Source organism: Plecotus auritus (assembly GCF_963455305.1).
Source record: "Plecotus auritus genome assembly, chromosome: 4".
Lineage (NCBI taxonomy): Eukaryota > Metazoa > Chordata > Mammalia > Chiroptera > Vespertilionidae > Plecotus > Plecotus auritus.
Window position 1 is genome coordinate 157323418 of NC_137775.1, and position 22106 is coordinate 157345523.

General features: G+C 39.9%; 1 pseudogene across 1 annotated transcript; it reads right to left on the reverse strand.

Moving 5' to 3' along the window:
- Nucleotides 1–2516: 2516 nt before the first annotated feature.
- LOC308245865 (heterogeneous nuclear ribonucleoprotein A1-like) lies at nucleotides 2517–3427 on the reverse strand (annotated as a pseudogene). Its single transcript has one exon. The product of its transcript is annotated as a heterogeneous nuclear ribonucleoprotein A1-like (transcript).
- Between the last annotated feature and the right edge of the window lie 18679 nt (nucleotides 3428–22106).

Genomic DNA, 22106 nt, shown 5'->3' on the forward strand with positions numbered 1-22106 from the left:
CAGAGGGGAAGGGTAGGGGGAGAGAGACTAAGCAAATAACTTATATGCATACTAGAGGCCCAGTGCAAGAATTTGTGCACAAGTGGGGTCCCTCAGCCTGGCCTGCGGGGGTCAGTGGAACTCTGTACTGTCGCACCCTGGCCTTACCCACCAGCTCGTTGGGCTCTAGTCCACTGTCCAAGTTGATCCCACACAGCATGAAGTAGTGAGCAAAGAGGTAGGTGGCCGGGGAGGAGCCCGAGCCCAGGCTGGGCACCTCGCCACTCCTGCTCAGCTCATCCTGGCCCTGCTGCACCTGCCCCCACCGCTGCTTGCATGTGCAGGGGGAGTGTCCATGGGAGAGGCTCATGCCCCCGAAGTTTCACTCGCCCCACATCTGGCACCTGTCTGTCAACTGAGTGGCGCTCTGGCTGTGGAAGAGCACTGACCACCAGGGGGAAGCTCCTGCATTGAGCGTCTGCCCCCTGGTGGTCAGTGCGCATCATAGCTTCCGGCCAGTCATCCGGTCACTTAGGCTTTTATCTTATCTAATAAAAGAATAATATGCAAATCGACCATACCTCTGCTATACCCACAAGCCACGCCCACCAGCCAATCAGGAGCGAGTATGCAAATTAAACCAACCAAGATGGCTGCAGCCATGGTGAGAGCAGGAGTCTTGGGTTTCCCTGGCAATGGAGGAAGCCAAGCTTTCCGCCTGCCCTGGCAGGCCCAGGTGTCCGCTCAAGGCTACAAAGTTTCAATTATAGAAGATAAATAAACCCCAGATACCAGGGCCTCTGCTTGGGTCGCTAGGGGGCGTGGCCAGCCTTCAAACCACCACAGGCCCCTCCCCCAGGCCTCACCACACACCAAGGGAACCCCCACCCTGATCCGGGACACCCTTCAGGACAAACCAGCTGGCTCCCACCCGTGCACCAGGCCTCTATCCTATCCAATAAAAGAGTAATATGCAAATTGACCATCACTCCAACATACAAGATGGCTGCCCCCATGTGGTCAAAGATGGCTGCCCCCATGTGGACACAAGATGGCCGCTACAAGATGGCCAGCAGGGGAGGACAGCTGGGAGGGACCAGGCCTACAAGGGAAGGGCAGTTGGGGGGAACCAGGCCTGCAGGGGAGGGCAGTTAGGGGTGACCAGGCCTGCAGGGGAGGGCAGTTAGGGGTAAACAGGCTGGCAGGGGAGCAGTTAGGCATCAATCAGGCTGGCAGGGGAGTGGTTAGGGGGTGATCAGGCTGGCAGGCAGAAGCAGTTAGGAATAATCAGGAAGGCAGGCAGGTGAGCAATTGGGAGCCAGCAGTCCTGGATTGTGAGACAGCAGTCCAGGTAGGAGCCAGCAGTCCAGGTAGGATCGGGCCTAAACGGGCAGTCGGACATCCCTTGAGGGGTCCCAGATTGGAAAGGGTGCAGGCTGGGCTGAGGGACACGCCCCCCCCACCCCGTGCACGAATTTTGTGCACTGGGCTTCTAGTATATATATATATAGATATGCATAACTCATGGGCAGATAATAGTTTGGTGAAGGCCTGGGAAAGGGTGTGAGCAGGGTGGATGGGGGTCAATGGGGAATACGGGGGACATCTGTAACACTTTCAACAATAAAGATAAATTAAAAGTATTTTAAATAATTAAGGTGTAATTCTATAGTGTTCTAAATCAACATAATCTAGTTAATTACTTTAATATTAGGATAAATATTATAATGTAGTTTACTATTACATAAAAATCAACTATCCCTATATATTTTCTCTAGTGAAGAGGTGTTTTAATGTCATAAAATACAAATGGAAATCCTCAATTTTAGAAGGTAAAATTCTATCATCAACACATTGTGTGCTTAAGGGTTCCCTTCTTACCCACAGATGAAGTCACCAATATTCATTTTACAACTTTCCTCCCCAACCCTTGTTTAGGTTGTATTTCCAGGCTGGATTCCAAGAATCAGCTCAGTCTTCCCATTCATTAATCCTTGAATTCGCTCCCTGTCTTTTCTTTGGGTTTAACGTTGAACATGTAAGAGCTCATTTATGTCTCTGCATGAAACTCTAACTTTATTTTACTCTTTGCTTTATACTTTCCTACCAAGATCAACACCAGTTATAGCCACCATAAAGTTCAGGTCTAAGGTTGCCAGACCAGGTGAGGGTCCCGATATTACTAATCCAATGAAAAAGAATTCCATTCTTTTATTTTTTTAAAGACGTATTTATTCAGCATCATGCTCAGACTATTACTTTTGGCAATCAACAGCATGAGTTGCAAAAAAACATACCACACTGCATTAAAACCCTTTGTGGGACTGCTTTACACTTTCCACAGAAAAGAAACTAAAATAACCTATGATACAATTAGTCACAAATTCAGTCCTCAAGTTTTTGCCCATTCACATCAGTATTGTCTAAAACATGTCTTCTTTGTAGCAGCTAGGCCCTGCCACCACTGTGAATGGCTGAGTTCACAAATCTGTTGCAACCTGTAGCTTCCCTGCCACTTCTCTGGCTCTCCTTTCCTGCTAAGCTTTGTTTCCTGGCAGTAATTAAAATCTCTGCCACTGCCATAGCTACTGCTGCTGCTGGAACCGCCATAGCCACCTTGGTTTCGTGGTTTGGCAAAGAATTGGCCTCCACCACCATAAGGACCAGGGCTTCTGCCTCCAAAGTTTTCTCCTCTCATGGGTCCAAAATCTGAAGACTGATTGTTGTAATTGCCAAAATCATTGTAGCTTTTGCCACCTCTAAAATTGCTTCCATCATTACCAAATACATTACAGCCATCCCCACTGCCACCATATCCACCACCACCACCACAGCTGCCACCAAAGCTGCCTCGACCACTGAGGTTTCCTCCACAACCAAAGTGTCATTCCCACCATCATTGTCAGAACCACTTTGGGTGAAGCACTGGCCATCTCTTGCTTAGACAGGGCTTTCCTTACTTCACAGTTGCGGCCATTCACAGGGTGGTGTTGCTGAATGATAGCCTTGTCTACAGAGTCATGGTCATCAAAGGTTACAAAAGCAAAGCCTCTCTTCTTGCCTTGATCAGTCATGATTTCAATCAATTTTCCCTTACTGTTCAAAATAATCCCTCGGGTGACGTTCTTCGGTGTCTTCTTTGATACCACCAACAAAAGTCTTTTTCACAGTTAAGTGGGCACCAGGTCTTTCAGAACCTTCTTCTGAGACAGCCCTCTCTGGTTCCACACTCTTCCATCCACCTTGTGTGGCCTTCATGCACAGCCGCACACGCCTTCTCCACGGTGACATAGGTGACAGACCCACAGCCTCTGGGGACACAGTCTGTGAGCGTCCCCCATGGCTCAACATGGCTCCTCAGACTCTCATTGATTGTTTCAAAGCTCAAACCTCCGATAAAGAGCTTCCACAGCTGTTCTGGCTCTTCGGGAGGCTCTGATTTAGACATGACGACTGTGGGAGGGGAGAGTTTAACGATGCAGAAAAAAAAGAATTCCATTCTTTTAAAATGAACACATTTTAAAATGTGTTCATTACAAAAAAGGAATTCTAAATCTTTTCTTTATTATAGGTCCTCCTGGCCAGGTTATTATAACACTTACATATCATGTTCAGACAGTCAAATATGTGGAATTTGCAGTTAAACAAAGTTGATGTTGACCATACAAGGGAAAAGATAGGTGAATGCTGGCTGGGAGGTATTGTAAGCTGTTTCCTATACTATCTGTGATATAAACCAAGTCTCTTTATCTTTCTGGGACTTTTTATTTTATTTATTTATTTATACAGTGTACTTGTACTAGGCTTTTTTCCCCAAGATTGCTGCTTATTAAATTATATCTAGCTTTTTTTTTTTTTTATCTTTGTTAATGATGCATCCTATGTCTGAAAACTTCCCCTGAGTGGTCTGGACTATAGAAGTAACACCTTCTGTTGTGTGTCAATGGCAACTTATGTGACTCTCTTAGGTTTATAATTAAATTGTCACCATTTCTTTTGCCTCCAATTAAACTGAAATCCTCTTGTTCGTTCTTATTTGCTCACTGTCCATCTTGGATTCAACACATAATGTGTGTTCATTAAATATTTATTGGAAATATGAATGAATTACAAAGAATATTTCCAGTTTATATCTGTATAATATCATACAGTGTTGTTATTGTGTGTGTTTTTTTAAATTATGTTGTTTGATCCAGTTTTGAGGTCCTGAGCAGAGGTCAACCAGTTTCTCTTCTTGAGCAGCTGGTCAAATACACACCCGACTATTTTCCTTGTTGGGCACGCATACTCTAGGCCACTGTGCATCAGCCCTAATCAGCTCCAGCTTTCTGTTGCCATGTCCCTGGGTGCAAAACCCCTGTGTGGCCCTGCCTGGCAGCCTTCTCTAGTTGGGAGCTATAACTAACAAGAAGTCCTGCCTTTCATATATCTGGTGTTAGTAGGTTATTTCTTACCATCAAAAGGACCTTTAAATTTCATAAAACACTTAACCACCCTTACCTAAAAGCTATGTGTGTCAAATAAAAATAATCAATTTAGCCTTTATATTCAGAACTCCAAATAAAATGTCCCTTACAAATTGGGAATAAAAAAAACTTTATTATAAAAAATATTGAAATAACTGCCCTAGAGTGGACAAAAATATGTGAAGACTACTACCATTTTTTAAAACTAACTTTAAACTCTTTAAAAGAAGCAATTATGCCATATTCCACACTTATATACCTCTTATATTTCTAGATGCATAATAGGAACTTAAAGACAATTACCAAGGGATTGAATTCAGGACATATGTTGATTGGTCTTCCTAAGGAAATGATACTATTTCATGATTTCTGTGAGGACAATTTAGTACAATCTAACTATATTAATTTAAGGTGATCTTTAGACCAAATAACATAGATACAATAACATAATAAAATAGATCAAATAACAGAATTTAATTACAATCAAATTCAGACATAAATAGTATGCTATTTTAAAGTATGCCCTATGTTCTTTTTTGCAGTTTCCAGCATCTGCTGAATTTGCTCTATAGGTTGTATTGTCCTTACATTTTGGCAGAAACATAAGAGAGAACATATTTTCCTTACTGCCCCTCACACTCTTTGATTGGAAGGTTCCACTACTTTATTTGGACATTTTCCATCATACTCCTTATAGTATCCATATGCTAGCTTTTTATGCCTGTTAATGTTTTCTTTACTCTGGGCACCTTTCCAAACACACTACTTTGAAATATGGAACTCCTTATTTAGTTATATAGCCAATATCTAAAAACCTCAACTAAGAAAAGATTTCCACCAGCATTTTCAAAGGTGCTGTTAAGATCAATCAAGGCAGCCACTCAATGAGTGTGGAAAAGAGTCTTATAACAGCTCAGGAAACCATCCCATAAAGCCTCTACCGAGGAGAACATATCGGAAGACGGATACTACAACCCACCCTAAGGGGAAGCCAGCCAAGCTCAGCAGCAACAGATGGAGAAGAAATGCACTTATTGACTAACTTCCTTGTGAGGTTGTATTTATGTTTCTACTCATTGGGTGCAGATTATGTTTTTCTGCCAACAGTAAATGCTATTGATTTAATACATATGAGCTCTGCACCACACTATAGCCCTCTGAAATGTAGGGATGGAAGAGAAACATAGAGTTTCTTTTCTAAGATACAGAAGATAACCCATAGACTATTCAGACACCTTTGCTCCGGAAAGGCTCATGGCTAAGGAATTTGCATATTGTCTTTTGAAAAAAAAAAAAAGGATAGACATGAAACAAAATACATTTTGGATGGAGATATGCGATGCTCTTCTTTTCCAGATGTCTGCCCAATTTCCTGGCCAGAAATCTCAAAGATTTATGTGAAAATTTCTTTAAAAAATGCTTACCAATGCTCTGTGAAGAAAAAGCAAGGCACATAACGACTTCATCATCTCAGAGTGAGTCGTAATGAACAAGATACCACACCATTACTGAGAAAATATGAGTTCAGAGAAACCAGAGATCGGGGCTCTCTGGCCATTGGCAAAGCCAAGCTGGCTAACATGAGCAGAGGCTTTTGATCCTATTGTGGATTTGCCCCTTTGCGATGATGACATGCCACCTCCAGCATTCAGGAAGTAAACATTTTAAAGTAACTGGCTATGTCACTTGAAAATCCAATCCCAGAGTGGCTGGCTGGAAGCCAAGGAGTTACTCCCAGATGCATAAGAAAAGTGGTTGCAGCATATAATTAGGTTAATGCTGGACTAGACCCTGCTTTTGATGAGTTGGCAACTCCCATGACTGCTTTGCTTTAAGTGGGCTGGTGCCTGGGAGCGAAATATACCTCTGGGACTTAACAGGAGACAAGCACCAGAAAGCAATTGAAGGGCTAGGGTTTCACAGACGGTTCAAATAATGGAATCATAGAACAGAAAGGTCCTCCGTATGGGTTCCTGACACTACATGGGTTTTAGTCTGAAAGACGAAATCCGGTCTACTTTTTCATCTAGATCTCCATAACAGGAGGCTCCACCGTCTTCTTTGGAGAAGGTTTAAGGTTTAATATATCAAAAAGTTCTTCCGTATGACACCTTGAAGTCTCTTTATTACAGTGAAGACCTAGTAAGTTTCTCTCAGAATATTCTTTCATATACATGTGTGTGATTCCCTCAGACTAACTCCTACAATTTTTTCATTAGAATCACTTTCTACACTCTGAAAATTTAAATTTCACTGTGGCTCAAAATTGATCAGAATTCCATAAATTCTCAGTTCTGATAACATGGAAAACAGTGCACTCTGGTTCTTGATTTCCTGTTAAAGTTATGGTCACTTGCAATAAGTAATGTCTTCTAGTCTCCTTGACACTTTTTTTTGAAACCTCACTTGAGGATATTTTTTTAATTGATTTTTAGAGAGAGAGGGAAGGAGAGAGAGAGAAACATTGATGGTTTCTCATACATACCTTGACTGGGGATTGAGCCCACAACCTAGGGATGTGCCCTAACCCTGCCTGGGAATCAAACCTGCAACCTTTTGGTGCAGGGAAGGATGCTCCAGTTAACTGAGCCACTCAACCAGGGCCTATTCAACACTGTTGTTAATTGGAAGGGACTGTGAGGGGCACTAAATAAACCTGCTACCCAATATTAAATGGTTATGTTACTTAAAATCAAATTTGGCTGAAAGTGAGAATAAAAAAAAATATCAACGTATATAATGAGTATCTGGTGTATAAGAAAATATGCTGATTTTTATGAAAAAAATACAAACTATTATTCTATTTATTATTCAACATATAGAATCATATTTTCTAAAGGTTTTCATTATACCTCAGAAACATACATCTTTCAAAAATTTTGACTATAATGTGCCTGAGTCATATGCTAGCACTGAAATATTACAGATGCAGTCACTTTCAAACTGAACATTTAATAATATTGCTAAGATATTGTGTGTACTCTGGGATATAATTCCAAAAATGTTTTTTTCATTAGCACGTTTTTCTAATCTGCCAGCAACAGAAATCAACATCTACCCCCTAATATGGCATAATTCCCTGAGGCCATCAGTCTTCTACCTGGCGATAGGTTCATTAGATTGGATTGCTAATCACCATGAACAGAGCAATATTTTGTTCTTACTGGTATACTTCTATGTATAGAGATTTGTCATTCTTGCATGCAATGCTTCTCCCAAAACTACAATCCATGAACTTACAGAATGCCTTATACACTGTCACACAGCATTGCTCTGATCAAGGCACTCACTCCACAGCGAATGGAGTGCATGAGTGGACCTACGCTCTTGGAACCCCTTGGTCTTACTGTGTCCCCATCATTCTGAAGCAGCTGACTTGGTAGAATGGTTACATAGCTTTCTGAAGACCCAGTTACAATCCAGATAGGTAGAAATAGATCTTAGGGCTCAGTTCATGTTCTCCAGGAGGCTGTATAGGCTCCACATCAGCTACCAATATATGTGCTGTTTTTCCAATAGCCAGAATTCTCGGGTGCCAGAAAAAGAGATGGGAATGGGAGTAACACTGTTACCCATGGTGATCCACTAGCAAAACGCTTTCTTCCTGCTGCTGGTCTAGAGGCCTTAGTGCCAAAGGAAGGAATGCTTGTACCAATTACTCCACTGAAATAGAAGTTAAGACTGCCTCCCGGCCACTTGGAGCTCCTCAGGCCTCTGATCTTCAGGCATAAAAGGGAGTTAGTGAGCTTACTGAATTTATCGATCCTGATAACTGAGAGGAAATTGGACTGCTACTCTGCAATGGAAATAAGGAGGAGCATGTCTGAAAGGTGTTTCTTAACACTACCATGCCCTGCCATTGAAGTCCATGGGCAACTATAAGGATCCACTTCATGGAAGACTGTGAGTGTCCAGGCCCTTCAGGAATGAAGGTTTGGGTCCCTTCACCAGGCCAGCAACCACAACCAGCTTCTCTATTTGCTGACGGTAGTGAAAGAAGGTAGTTATAAATACCAGCGTCAGCCATGTGGCTAGTTGCAGAAACAAGGGTTATAATTGCGATGTCCTTATTGCTTTGTGAATATGTTTGTGTATGTTATGTGGAAAATCCTGGCCAATATAAAAATGTAGGCAATAAAAATGACGACAAGAGATAAAAAAACATGATGAGAGTTAGAACACATACAAAACAAGAAATAAAAAAGGCAGAAAGAAGATAAAGTTAATAATTTTTTAAACCCTCTCAATGAATATTGTCAGCAAGGCATTCACAAAAGTGAGTTGCAACTTCATATTTTGACAAACATCATCATCTTTATTATAGAATGTTATGCTGAGCAATAACTTTATTCAAAATTATTTAATAACAGAGAGCTTGTTTTTATGATTATTATCATACTAATATTTTTAGATGATCAAATAGAACACAGAACTTACTAAAATGAAATAACACTTTTAAATTTTCAGAATTTTACTAGTAGAAGATTCTAGTTAATTTTACGCAGAACCAAAGGTTGCCTATATTGTTTTGTGTAAACTATTCTCAACAAACAGACTTTATTTTGAAATACTGAAAATACAGTCTCAGTTACACATTTTTAGGCAAACTATGTTTGCTTTCAGGGGTCAAGATGAAAAGTGATGTTCTACAAAAAAAATGAAAATTTTACATGCAATCCTAAATTAATTGCTGAATATGAGCCATATTTTCAAGGGAACTTGGAAAATATCAAATGGAAAATATGTAACTAACTTAAAACATTCTAAGATTAATTGAAATTATTATAAAGTATATAAAGAATAATGATCCAAATAAATAAACTAGAAAACAAATATAACACATACCTGTATATTTTACATTACATAATAAATAGCAATCACTGATGATTACTTGTCCTACTATGACAGTGGAAAATCCTTGGAGTGACTTTTTAAAAACTATTTGATAAACAGAAAATCAGCATGGTTTTAACTTACCTTTGAGTAATATTCATAGTCTGTTATATGACAATATTACTTTTAAGAGCTGAAAGCATTTCATAAAAACAGTACCAAATACACAGATTATGTGCCATAAATTCCTAACCTTGATGTCCTTAAGGAGAAAGCTACTGCTGGGATACCAGAAACATGACTTTGGTATTTTGCCATAATTACAAGTTTTGTCTTTGGTTTATCTTAAACACATTTGACAACTTGGGTTTTTCTCTAAAGAGAAAATCTGCTCCTTGTTATAAAGTTGTAAATGTATTTTTGAAGATTTAAAAGTGAAACCAGAATATAAGCAAAATATGAAAAAGTTTTTCAAAGTTGATAAAGCTTAAATGTGCTATTTTAATTGCAATTTGGAAGGATGGTTTAGATTGCTTGATAAAACAAGAGAGAAATTATAGATTCCTAACATGGGCATATTTAAAAGGTAACTTTTTTGTCACTTTAAAATTTATTTATTAAAAAGTTGAGAGAAAGTTCAGTAAAAATGAAATATAAAACGAAATGATAGGGATGCGCAATTATATCAGTACAAGTCATTCTGATATGCAGAAGTGAATTGTAGCAAAAAACTTTTAGATCATTACTAAAACAGAAATTTAAGAGGAAGAGATAAATTTTGAGTATAAGTAATGAACAGACACATTTCTTATAGTATGATCAAGTTATTCAAGATAAGTAAATCATAGTCATACATTTGAAAATACTGATGATAAAAATAATATAAAATCTACAATATGCTACTACAATAAAGAAATGGAATACTTAAGAGACTTTGATATGCCCTATAATAATTTGGCTTCTAAAGGAAAAAAACTTGGTAGACATCTCCCCAATTTGACAACAATCCTAAAAACTTCCATGATATTAATTGATAGGCTAAAACAATTCCAACGGATACTTTTTCTAGTATCTCTATAGTAAATTCTATTACAAAATTATTGCTAAATTAAGAAGCAATCAAAATGTTTACAACCAAAGTATAAGAAAAAAATTATTAGAAGTGTGTCAGACCACTAACGAAAAGTGCTAGACTCTCCTGCTAGGGCGGTTTTAGATCATGGTACTGCTTTAGATAACTTAGTGGATGAGCAAGGAGGAATCTGCCATAGCAAAGAGCTCTTGCTGCACATGCGCCAACACCTCTGGTATTGCAGCAAATATAAGAAATGAATGAACAAGCTACTTGGCTAAACCAGCTTAATGCCCCTTCAGCTACATTCTTTGATACCTGCACTGGTTTGGTTCAGGGGGGCTTGGCTGGGAGTGTACTCCCTTCTCTTGGTATATTGTCCCCCTAATAAGTCATCACTGTAGCCTCCCTGGTAGACTATGCTCCCTCACGGGCCTTAAATTCATATTCACAGCCACTAGCAGCATGTCGGATGGTCTCACTGGGCTTGGAGAAAATAATCAAAATGAGCAGCAAAAATAAGATTTCCACGGATCTGACACCATAAGCTATGAGTTGCACAATGAGACAAGAACAACTTAAGTCTGATGGTGACAGAGAGTGATGCTAATACCAAGTTTTTGATTAATATCTCACATATTAGAAGATGAACAAAATGGGGGAATTGTTTAAGTATTTAAACAAAGAGGCCTTTAAACTTAATGTTGCTCTAATGCATGGCGGCCTGCATAAGCAAACCAAACCTAAGCCTGTAAATGCCTCAAGGCTATGAAATCAAAATGCTAGGGACAAACAATCGAAAACAGCCAACTAGGCTTTCAATGATAGCCATTCAAATAATTTATTTTCTTTGATCCCCGCTTTCTCTGTGTAAGTCTTTCCCCTGACTCCTGCTGGGGGGGCGGTCCTAACCACTAACAATTGGGCGCTGCCCAATTCCAATTGTTTTTTGCTCAGATAACCTCAAATAACTATACTTTTGAACCTATGGATCCTGAGAAGGGGGTTCAGGGTTCCCAAGGAATCCACAGAAAACGCTTTGCGAAACATGCTGAAGTGGAACAACAGATACAAGTTTACTGAATGGCCCTGGCCAGTGTGGCTCAGTTGATTGGGCGTTGTCCCTTGCACTGAAGGGTTGCAGGTTTGATTCCTGATCAGTGTACATGCCCAGGTTGTGTCTCCATTCCCAGTAGGGGGCGTGTAGGAGGCAGCCAACTGATATTTTACTCTCACATTGATGGATCTCTCTCTCTCTCTCTCTCTCTCTCTCTCTCTCTCTCTCTTTCTCCCTTCCTCTCTCTCAAAAAAAAGAATCAATAAAAAATATTTTAAAAAGGTTTAGCAAATAGAGTGACAAATAAAGAAGAAGATCATAAAAACTGTTCATTTGTCTCTAAATGCTCATATTATTAAGCTACGAAGGGCATTATTCTCAATGTTAAGCTGTCCTTCCAAATTTTCGGCATGAGAGGAAAGGACAATAATAAACTCATTTTTATTTATTTTACTTCAGAGTAAATTTAAGAAATCCCAATTTCTTAACAAGTAGTTGTGTGAGGAAATGTGTTAACATTTTATTTCCTAGATATTTAGCAATTTATTCTTTATGTTTCTGACCCATAGTCTAAAAATGTTAATGTTGTTAGATTTTCAAACTTGTTAAAAGCCATTGCTTTTCATTAAAGCTCAGTATAGCTCAGCCACTGTGGAAAGCAGCATGGAGTCACCTCAAAAGATTACAAATGGAGCTGCCTTATGACCCAGCGACTCCGCTTCTGGGAATTTATCTGAAGAAATCCATAACACTAATTTGAAAGAATATATGCACCCTTATGTTCATTGGGGAATTATTTACAAAGCCAAGATTTGGAAGCAGCCCAAGTGTCCATCAGTACCTGAGTGCACAAAACCTGTGGTACACGTACACAATGGAATACTACTCTGCCATAAAAGGAAGAAAATCTTACCCTTTGCAACAGCATGGAGGGACCTGGAGAGCATTATGCTAAGTGAAGTAAGCCAGTCAGAGAAAGACAATGATTTCACTCAGATGTGGATTCAATGAACAAACTGAGCTACTAAGCAAAATAGAGACAAACTCATATTGAGAGAGCAGGCAGACAGCTCTGGTGGGTGAGGTGTTTTTTGTGTTTTTTTTTTTTTTTTTTTTTGCAGGGGGATGAGCAAAAAAAGGGAAAGAGAGAGAGAAAAAAAATCCCTCATTATGGCAGGAGTTTGGTTTTTCTTTTTTAAAAAATATATTTTATTGATTTTTTACAGGGAGGAAGGGAGGGGGATAGAGAGTTAAAAACATCCATCAGCTGCCTCCTGCACACCCCCTACCGGGATGTGCCCGCAACCAAGGTATATCCCCTTGACTGGAATCGAATCTGGGACCCTTAGTCCGCAGGCCGACACTCTATCCACTGAGCCAAACCGGTTAGGGACGGAGTTTGGTTTTTCATTAGCTGGTTTCAGCTGTCACCTATTTTCTATTTATAATAAATTGTCCATAATTTCTTTGAAGAAACTTAGGACCACTTCTTTTTTCTCTGCAAACACAAAAGAAAAACATTGGGTGGCTGCACATGATATTTTAGTGGGTGTGTACTTAGAATAATTTTCTCCATGATTACTGACAAACTGCTCTCCGCACTCAGCTCTGTTACTCAGAGTCTTATTAAAATATTTAGTTTCTAAATATGATTATCTAAATCCTGAGGGAAATAAATGAATTAAAGAATAAAACTCCCATACATGTTTCATTCCAATATTTTTGCACTCATATTACTCGTGTGTCCAGCCCTATACTTCATTCTTTCTTTACCTTCACCTATAAAAATGTGTACTGTGAATTATTTATTTGTCTGACCTAATACCAGAATTCCGTGCTCACTTGGATGCTTTATGAACTAGAAAATTAGGAGTGGCCTGGCATCCTTGGCGAATCCCTAACAAAATTGGTGCTCTCGTTCAGAGCAGATGGGAAAAGAACAAGGCTTATTAGGAAACATGCACAGATAGAGCACGTGATGGATAAACATGTTCCCAGAAGTAAAGGAAATCAATTACTGTTTTGATGTGATAATAAACTCTTTCCCTATTTATTCTCATTGATCCATTGGTCATTTGCTTATTTTTTTCACAACTCTCAATCCCAGGCACTGAGATTACTTTGTGAGGAGAAGACATTCACTGAGGTATTGCTAACTGAACCTTGATGAGGGAGTTCCAAGGTGGTAGCAACCTAAAAGCCCCTCTAAAGACATCCTCAATCAATGAGTTTTTTAAATTAGTTTTTGAAAAGACTTCATTTTTATGGAGCAGTTTTAGGTTCACAGCAATTTTGAGAGAAAGGTAGAGAGATTTCACATCTATTCCCTGCCCCAAAACATGCATAGCCTCCTTAATTATTACACCGTCCACCACAGTGGTACATTTGTTATAGCTGATGAACCAACAGTGACGCATCATTTTCACTTAAATCCATAACTGACATCAGGGTTCACTGTTGGTAGTGGCCTACATTCTATGGGTTTGACCAGGTATCCATCACTGTAAATATTATATAGAGTAGTTTCAATGTCATGAAAATCCTCTGTGCTCCATCTATTCATCCTTCCTCTCTCCCCACAAAAGCTGGCAATCACTGACTATTTTACTGTCTCCATTTTTGCCTTTTCCTGAAGGTCGTGTGGTTGGAATCACACAGGTGGAGCTTTTTCAGACTGGTTACTCTCATTAATATTCATTTAAGTTTCCTCATGTCTTTCCAGGGCTTGCTAGCCCTTTTTTAAAAGCACTGAATAATACCCCATTGTCTAAATGTACACTATTTATCCATTTACCTACACAATGTCATCTGGATTGCTTCCCAGTTTTATCTGTTATGAATAAAGCCATCATAAACATCTGTCTGCAGGCTTTTGTGCAGGCATACATTTTCAGTTGCTTGGAGTAAATACCAAGTAGCACAATTGCCGATTCATATGGCCAGAGTATGTTTAATTTTGTAAGAAACCACCAAACGTTTTTTTCCAAAGTGGCTGTACTATTTTGCATTCCATCAGCAAGGAAACAGTGTGTGTTCCTGTTGCTCCACATCCTTGCTGGTGTTTGATGTTGTCAGGGTCTGGATTTGGCCATCTGAGTAGGTGTGGCATTGTAGTTTTTATTTGCATTCTCCTAATGATATATGATGTGGAACATCTTTTCAGATGCCTTTATGCTTTTGTATGTCTTCTTTGGTGAGGTGTCTGTCAAAGTTTTTTGCCAATTTTTAATTGATTGTTTCTTATTGTTGACTTTTAAGAGTCCTTTGTGTATTTTGGAGAACAGTCCTTTAACAGATACATCTTTTACAAATATGTTTTCCCAGTCTGTGACTTGTATTTTCATTCTCTTAATATTGTCTTTCAGAGATCAGAAATTTTTATTTTTAATGAAATCTAGTTTATCAATTATTTCTTCGATGGATCCTGTCTTTGGCATTTTATCTTAAAAACTCATCTCTGAACCAAAAGTTATCTAGATTTTTTTCCTATGTTATCTTCTAGGACTTTTATAATTTTGCATTTTACATTAAGATATGTGATTCTTATTCATTTATTTGTGTGAAGGATCTAACCCTGTAACAAATTTTGAAAAAGTCCAGGGAACATCGATAATAAAGACATTGGCATCTTGTAGAACCTGGAACTTCATTTTCCTTTTGCTGAAAGCTCATGTAATTGATAGGATTTGGAAAATTTCCATAATTTATTTGTATATATTTTTAATAATATTATGATCTGTAGTGAAAAAAAGGCTCTAAATTATTATGTATTTGTGAATCCCTTCTACTGGTAATACAGTAAGTTTCTCCTTATTTCTGTTATTTTGTGACACCTGAAGAATCCTAATATATAAAAACCCTGGGTCATAATGACCAGTAACGACTGGAGGCTGACCAACCGGAAGTCAGTGCTGGCCCCGCCCCCAAGCAAGTGGATGGGGGAATCAGGCAGGCAGGCAGAGTGGTTAGGGGTGATCAGGTAGGCAGACCAGCGATTAGGGTTGATCAGGTAGGCAGACAGCCTCTCTCTGGGCTGGCCTCGCCCCCAAGCAAGCAAGCGGTTAGGGGCAATCAGGCATGCAGGCAGAGTGGTTAGGGGTGATCAGGTAGGCAGACAGCCCCTCGCAGGGCTGGCCCCGTCCCCCAGCAAAGCAAAAGGGAGGTCCAGGCCAGCCAAGCCATTGCACCCATCCTGTCGCCTACAGAGGGAGGCCACTGGTGGCAGGGGAGGGGGACAGCGCTGCACAGATGGCAAGCAGTGGCAGCGGCAGGGGTGGGGCCAGCTGCCTGCAGCCCGGGGAAGGAAAGCCCCGATAGGCCCTGATCTCAGGCCAGGCCTAGGGACCCTACCCGAGGGGTCACAGATTGTGAGAGAGTGCAGGCCGGGCTTAGGGACCCCCCACCCTGAGTGCACAAATTTTCGTGCACCAGGTCTCTAGTTGCTATATAACATTTTAGATGCTGTGCATATGAATTAGTATTCCAGGATGTCTCTAGACTAGCAATGTCCAACCAGTATGCCATAGCACACTGCTGTGCTGCATGAATTTTTAGAACACGCAATACCTGACAATTTAGTCAGGGGCACTGACCTCTTTTCCTTTAGATTGTCAAATAAAAGAATGACAACAGTCTAAACAACCATAGTCCAGTGTGAATGAATAAAAAATATACTTATAACTATTTTTTGTCAGATGAGCAATGTGTGTGTGTGTGTGTGTGTATGTGTGTCACAGAATTTTAATAATTGGTTTATGTGTGCCATGAGATTAAAATGTTGAAAATCACTGCCCTAGACAATTGATTTAGCTCTGAGTCCTCTTTAGAATTTGAGATTTTACCTTCATACACTCACCTGCCTTAAATGTTTCAAACAAAGCAACAAGCAGCAACAACAACCTTCCTTAGTCCACAGAGTATAAATTAGAAGATTGGCCCTTGCCGGTTTGGCTCAGTGGATGGAGCGTCGGCCTGCGGACTGAAGGGTCCCGGGTTTGGTTCCGGCCAAGGGCATGTACCTTGGTTGCGGGCACATCCCCAGTGGGGGGAGTGCAGGAGGCAGCTGATCGATGTCTCTCTCTCATTGATGTTTCTAGCTCTCTATCCCTCTCTCTTCCTCTCTGTAAAAAATCAATAATATATATATATATATATATATATATATGAAGATTGAAACTTTCTACAAATGGAGAAATGCTATTAATGAGAAAGCAAGTTTCCCCTTGTCTTCTCACTCTCAGAATCTTGTTTGTTCCCTTCATCGTATTCACTAACTATACAATTATTTTGTTCCCTTTGTTACAGTTTGCTTCTCTCACTAGAATGCATGTTAGAAGAGGTGTTTTACTTTTTCTGTTTTATTCATAATTATATCATGGGCCCAGCACAGCACCCAGCACAGAGCAGACCCTTTTAAACAATGTATTGAGTTTAATGCTTTAAAATAAAATATTTTATTAATATTTACCACTAGAGGGCATTTTCCTTCCATCTGAAAATCTTAGTCCTTGTCTTTTTAAAATTGGAGATACTGAGTACACTTTATTAACTTGGAAAGATAAAATACTTCTGATCAATCAATCACCTCAAATTATTAAGAGCACATATGCTCTATGGCACATATTCCTCTAAAATATGTATTTTATAGTTAAGCCAGCTAGAATTTAAAACACTGATCTAATAAACTATCCAGGCTTTCCAGTTTAGATTCATATATTAACACACACGCACACACAATGATATTTAAATGATATGAAATAGACATAATGGCCAAAACCACCCATCATACAGTATTTCAGTTATCTAAGAATGTATTTGATGCGATTTAATAAGAGATGGATAACTTTTGAATACGTTAAAAATAAAGTTTTGTTTTCATAAAAGAGCACAAAACAAAGTCAATGTTCACAGTGAGGCTCTCCTGCTTGAGTTCCTGTTTGGATCCCCCTGGGCGCAGCCTCAGAGAGGAGTGAGCCTTAGAGATGAGCGGTTCCTTAGGAAATGCCCCTGGGTGTCACACCTGTGGGAAGGAGGTAAGGAAACAGGATCGGGCAAAGACTGCATGCACGCTCCGGAGGGTGACAGGAGTCAACACTACCAGTCGCTCTGGGGCCGCAAAAGATCCATTAGAGCCGTTGGAAGTTAGGCCCACAAGGCTGGCCCTATATTCCTCCATCCACCAGTCACTGGGCGTGGACCACGGGGACGGAGCAGCTGGGAGAGTCAGCAGTGCAGCTGGGGAATGAATCCCTAAGGAGGCTGGGAGCTGAGGGGCAGGGCCACAGGTCCTGCTTTGAAGGGAGATCTGGGAAGGGCCTGGCCATGTCTATCACAGATTCGTTTTATGTTGAATTTATGTGAAACGATAGGGAAGTGGGGACTCCGGAATGGGTAAGTATAGTTAGGAACAAAGTGTATTTTGTAGAGCAAGTGAAATACTTCCATGGATGGTATTTTAAAAATTAATAAATGGATGTTTAAGACATGTTGTTACTATTCAGGCCAGGAGTTGAGAGAAAAGTGTAGTCACCTTGCATAGTGAGTTTTAAGTGGAACAAAGATGTTATTAAAATAGTTTAACATTGATAAAGCTATTCTGCTTTGTTATGTTTTGATATATGCCCGCTCTAATTCTAAATGTTGATATTAATGTTCTTGACTAGAGAACATTATGTTTTAAGTATCAAGAAGTTTAAGATTTTTAAATAGCGGATTTGCCTGAAGGCCTTTTCAAGAAAATGTAAAGAACTAGGTGTAGAAAACAAAAACTCCTCTCTTAACTGTAAAAACTTCTCTGGTTAATTTTCTCTATCAAAAGACATACCTTTGTCTTCCTTGCCCCCACCCTTTCTTCCCACTTTACTTTTTAAAGTGAATTTTTACTTTATTTTATGTAATTTCGAGTGGAATAAAGTCCCAAGGAGGAAATGTTTTCAACAATTCTGTAATTCAGCTACAAAGAACCGGAATTCTTTGTTCAATAACTTTGTGACCTAAACAGTTCAAGGAAAGCCTCCTGTATGTTCCCACCTCGTTTACCAGAAGATGGCGCTCTTGCTCCTCAGCGGCGAACCTGGAGTATTTGAAACTCCTCACACTTATCAGTCACGTATCTCCCCTTGAAAGAAGTGTAATAAAAAAGGCGCCTTCAGCATGTTTATCTGAACGGATTGAGATTCTTTAAATGCAGGTGCAACTAATCCTTTCAAGATGTAATGAAGCTCAATAAATCCTCCTTTTGCAATATCTTCCCTGGTCTTTGAGGCTGATTTTGCTTTTTGTACGAAGCAAAGTGCAGAATTGCTCTGCGCAATGCTGCGTGTTTAAGCAATAAGGAGACTGCTCCATTGTCTCTTGTCAAGCTGCCTGGGACGCAATTTCCTTTTTCCTGTTCTCAAAATTAGCTGATGAGAGCAAGTTCCCAGGTGAGCATAAGTTCTCCAGATCCGCCCCCCCACCCCAACCCCGTGAAATTGGTGACCAAAGAACCATGCCTTCACTAGCTGTTATTCTCAACTTTATGTGCTGGCAAATTCACTGGGGCACAATGTGTTATCCTCCCACATTTCTATAGCTGCTTCTTATTATTACAACAAAGTGTTTAGAAGCTATTTATTTTCCTTTAAGTTATTGTGTAAATACTGAAGCTATAAATTGGAATTTTTCAGAATTATTATGAACATTGGGATCACTATCAGGCAAGTATACATATGTATGTACTATTAAAGTATATATATCAATAAATACAGGTAAGATATTATTTCTTCCTTTATAGAATACAGGATAACTTGCCCTTTGAATGGGATAACTCGTAACCATCATTTCAAGCTAATGTTTTTGGTCATTTTTTTAGGGAATCTCAAATTCTCAAGTGCAATTAGAAATACTTCTGCTATTTATTTATGACGTTCTGTGAGAAATAGGTATACATAATAAACAAACAGGACTTCTCTAAATTATTTTTAGCCCAAGAAAGTTACAGTATTATCAATTGATAAGCTATGGGTTTTAGCCCTTCAATCACAGTTTTGAAAATGAGCTGCTAATGAGAATGAATGAAAAGTAAATGCAGAAGAAGCCTTTATTCATGACAATGATTTAGGGCTGATGTCCTCCTCCTTTAATATTCCTCAGCTTTCCTACTGCCATAGTCTTCATACTAAAGTGTGTCACTAAGAGTTAGATATGGAAATAATATGCTGTGCCTACATCGAGTTATCCCTCTCTATTGACTATATGCTAGTTGTTGAAGGGCTAACCAAACAGATACGCTTTGTCCAGAGCAACCAGAGGGATCTTTTAAAATCCTCAATCAGACTGAGTTCATTTCCTGCCTATTTTAAGATTTTCCAACATTTTCAGATTGAACTTAAAATTGAAGTCTATATAAATCTTTGTTACATGTATTTTGAATTCCTCTCTAATTTGATATCCTACTCTTTTTCAAGCTTCATTGGCTTGATTTGGGATCCCGGACTGTAGCAGGCTTGACATAGCCTTAGGATCTTTGCGACAACCATTTCTTCTATCTCGAACATTCTTAATGCTCTTTGGGTGTGTGGGCCTGTGAGTGTGTGTCTTTATTTACATTCACATCCCAGAATCAATGGCATTCATTGACTTTCTCTGAAAAGTTCTCTTTTTAATTTATCCACAATGGATCACTGCTGTGTTAGTTTCCTAGGCCTATCATAACAAATTGCCCCAAACTAGGTATTCTGTTCTGGAGACCAGAAGTCTGGAAGTCTGAAACCAAGGTGCCCCCTATGCAGGCTCTAGGGGAGAATCCTATCTTTCTCCTTTCAGCTCCTGGTGGCTCCTGGTATTCCTAGCCTTGTGGAAGCATATCTCTAGTCTCAGCCTCCTCTATCTTCCCATGCCTTTCCCCCCTGTGTCTTTCTGTGTCCGCTTGTCCTACATGGACACTGGTCACTAGTAGTTTGATTTAGGGCCCACCTCAATCCAGTATGATCTCTGTAAAAACCCTATTTACAAATAAGGCCACATGGATTTAAAAAAAATTGATTTCAAGAAAAAGGGAGAGGGTGAGAGAAATAGAAACATTAATGATGAGAGAGAATCATTGATTGGCTGCCTTTTGCACACCCCCTACTGGGGATTGAGCTTGCAACCAGGCATGTGTCCTGACCAGGAATTGAACTGTGACCTCCTGGTTCATAAGTCAACACTCAACCACTGAGCCACACCAGCTGGGCTAGATGGATTTTGGAGGGACATTGTTAAGTCCACGATATTCACTGTTTGATATATTTCATGATTTATGTATTGATTTCTTTATTGTCTTTTTCATCCCATCTACCACTAGAATGTCAGCTCCCTGAAATAAGAAACATTGTCTGTATGTTTATGTGCTGTACTGACATATAATATAATTTCAGTAAATCCTTTTTTATTTTTAATAAATGAATGAAATGTTGCTTCCAGTCATCATAGCTGAAACCCTCAAACAGTGCTGGCATATGACTAATCTAAGGCACATGACTAAACTAATCTGGCAGATAAAGTTTCTGAGCATGTAAAACTAGATATTGGACTTTGTTGAATACAAGAAGGTAATTTTTTCTTTATGTGGCCTTTGTTTGGTTAATCTTTAGAATATCCTTGGTTATCCCTAACTCAACAAAACTTCTCTTTATTTAAACCTCTCCCACTTCCAATAATAGTCAGTGGTAACAGATGAAAGCTAGCAGAGGATACAGATAATATTACAACTCCTAAAAGTATCTTTGAATATCACAAATGTGATCTCTCCTTTAACTCTTTGAGGGTATATCCAGGGTATCCCAAAAATGTATACATATACTTTTAATAATTACAAAGACAATGTTTATTAAAATACATTTCATTTTCAAAATTGAGCTATCAGCTGTTAAAGTGTATATACAGTTTGGATACACCCTGCATGTGTTTTGAATTCCTGTTATCAATACCTATTCACAAAAGATTTCATCCTTTGCTGCACATTCATATGAGGCCCAGTGCATGAAAATTCGTGCACGGGAGAGGGCGATCCCTCAGCTGGGCCTGCCCCCTCTCACAGTCCGGGAGCCCTCAGGGGTGGGAGGTGACCCGGTGATTAGGGGAAGGCAACACCCCCATCACACCTCTGCTGCTGCCACTGCCAGCAGCACAAGCCTCGGCTGGCCCTGTTTACCTGAGCCTCAGGCGGCCCTGGGCAGCTGGGCAGCCGCCATCTGAGTCTTGCCTGTACCTGAGATGGGGGGGCTGAGGGGACTGGGGGACTCCAGAGGCAGGCACGGAGTGGCCAGCCGCCCTGGCAGGGCTGAGGGGACTGGGCACCGCCATCTTGTGGCTGTGGGCACCACCATCTTTGAAGGCGTGGCAGTCAATTAGCATATTCCCTCTTTATTAGATAGGATGAGGAACTTTTAAGAATCCTGATTCCCAGGTAGGACCCTACCAAATACATTATAATATCGAACCCTCATTTATTGAGGTCTCAACACTTTTTAGAGATGCTAATGCAGCAATGGTTTATAATCATTACTGTATCTAATCCATTTTCTCCCCTGAGGCTGGCTCTCCTAAGGTGTCTTGTGATCCAAAAGTGTTCCTGCTTGTAGTCTAGCCTCTCTTCCAGGTGTTGGCTCTTTTAGCTTAGGGTCATGGTCGGCAAACTGCGGCTTGCAAGCCACATGTGGCTCTTTGGCCCCTTGAG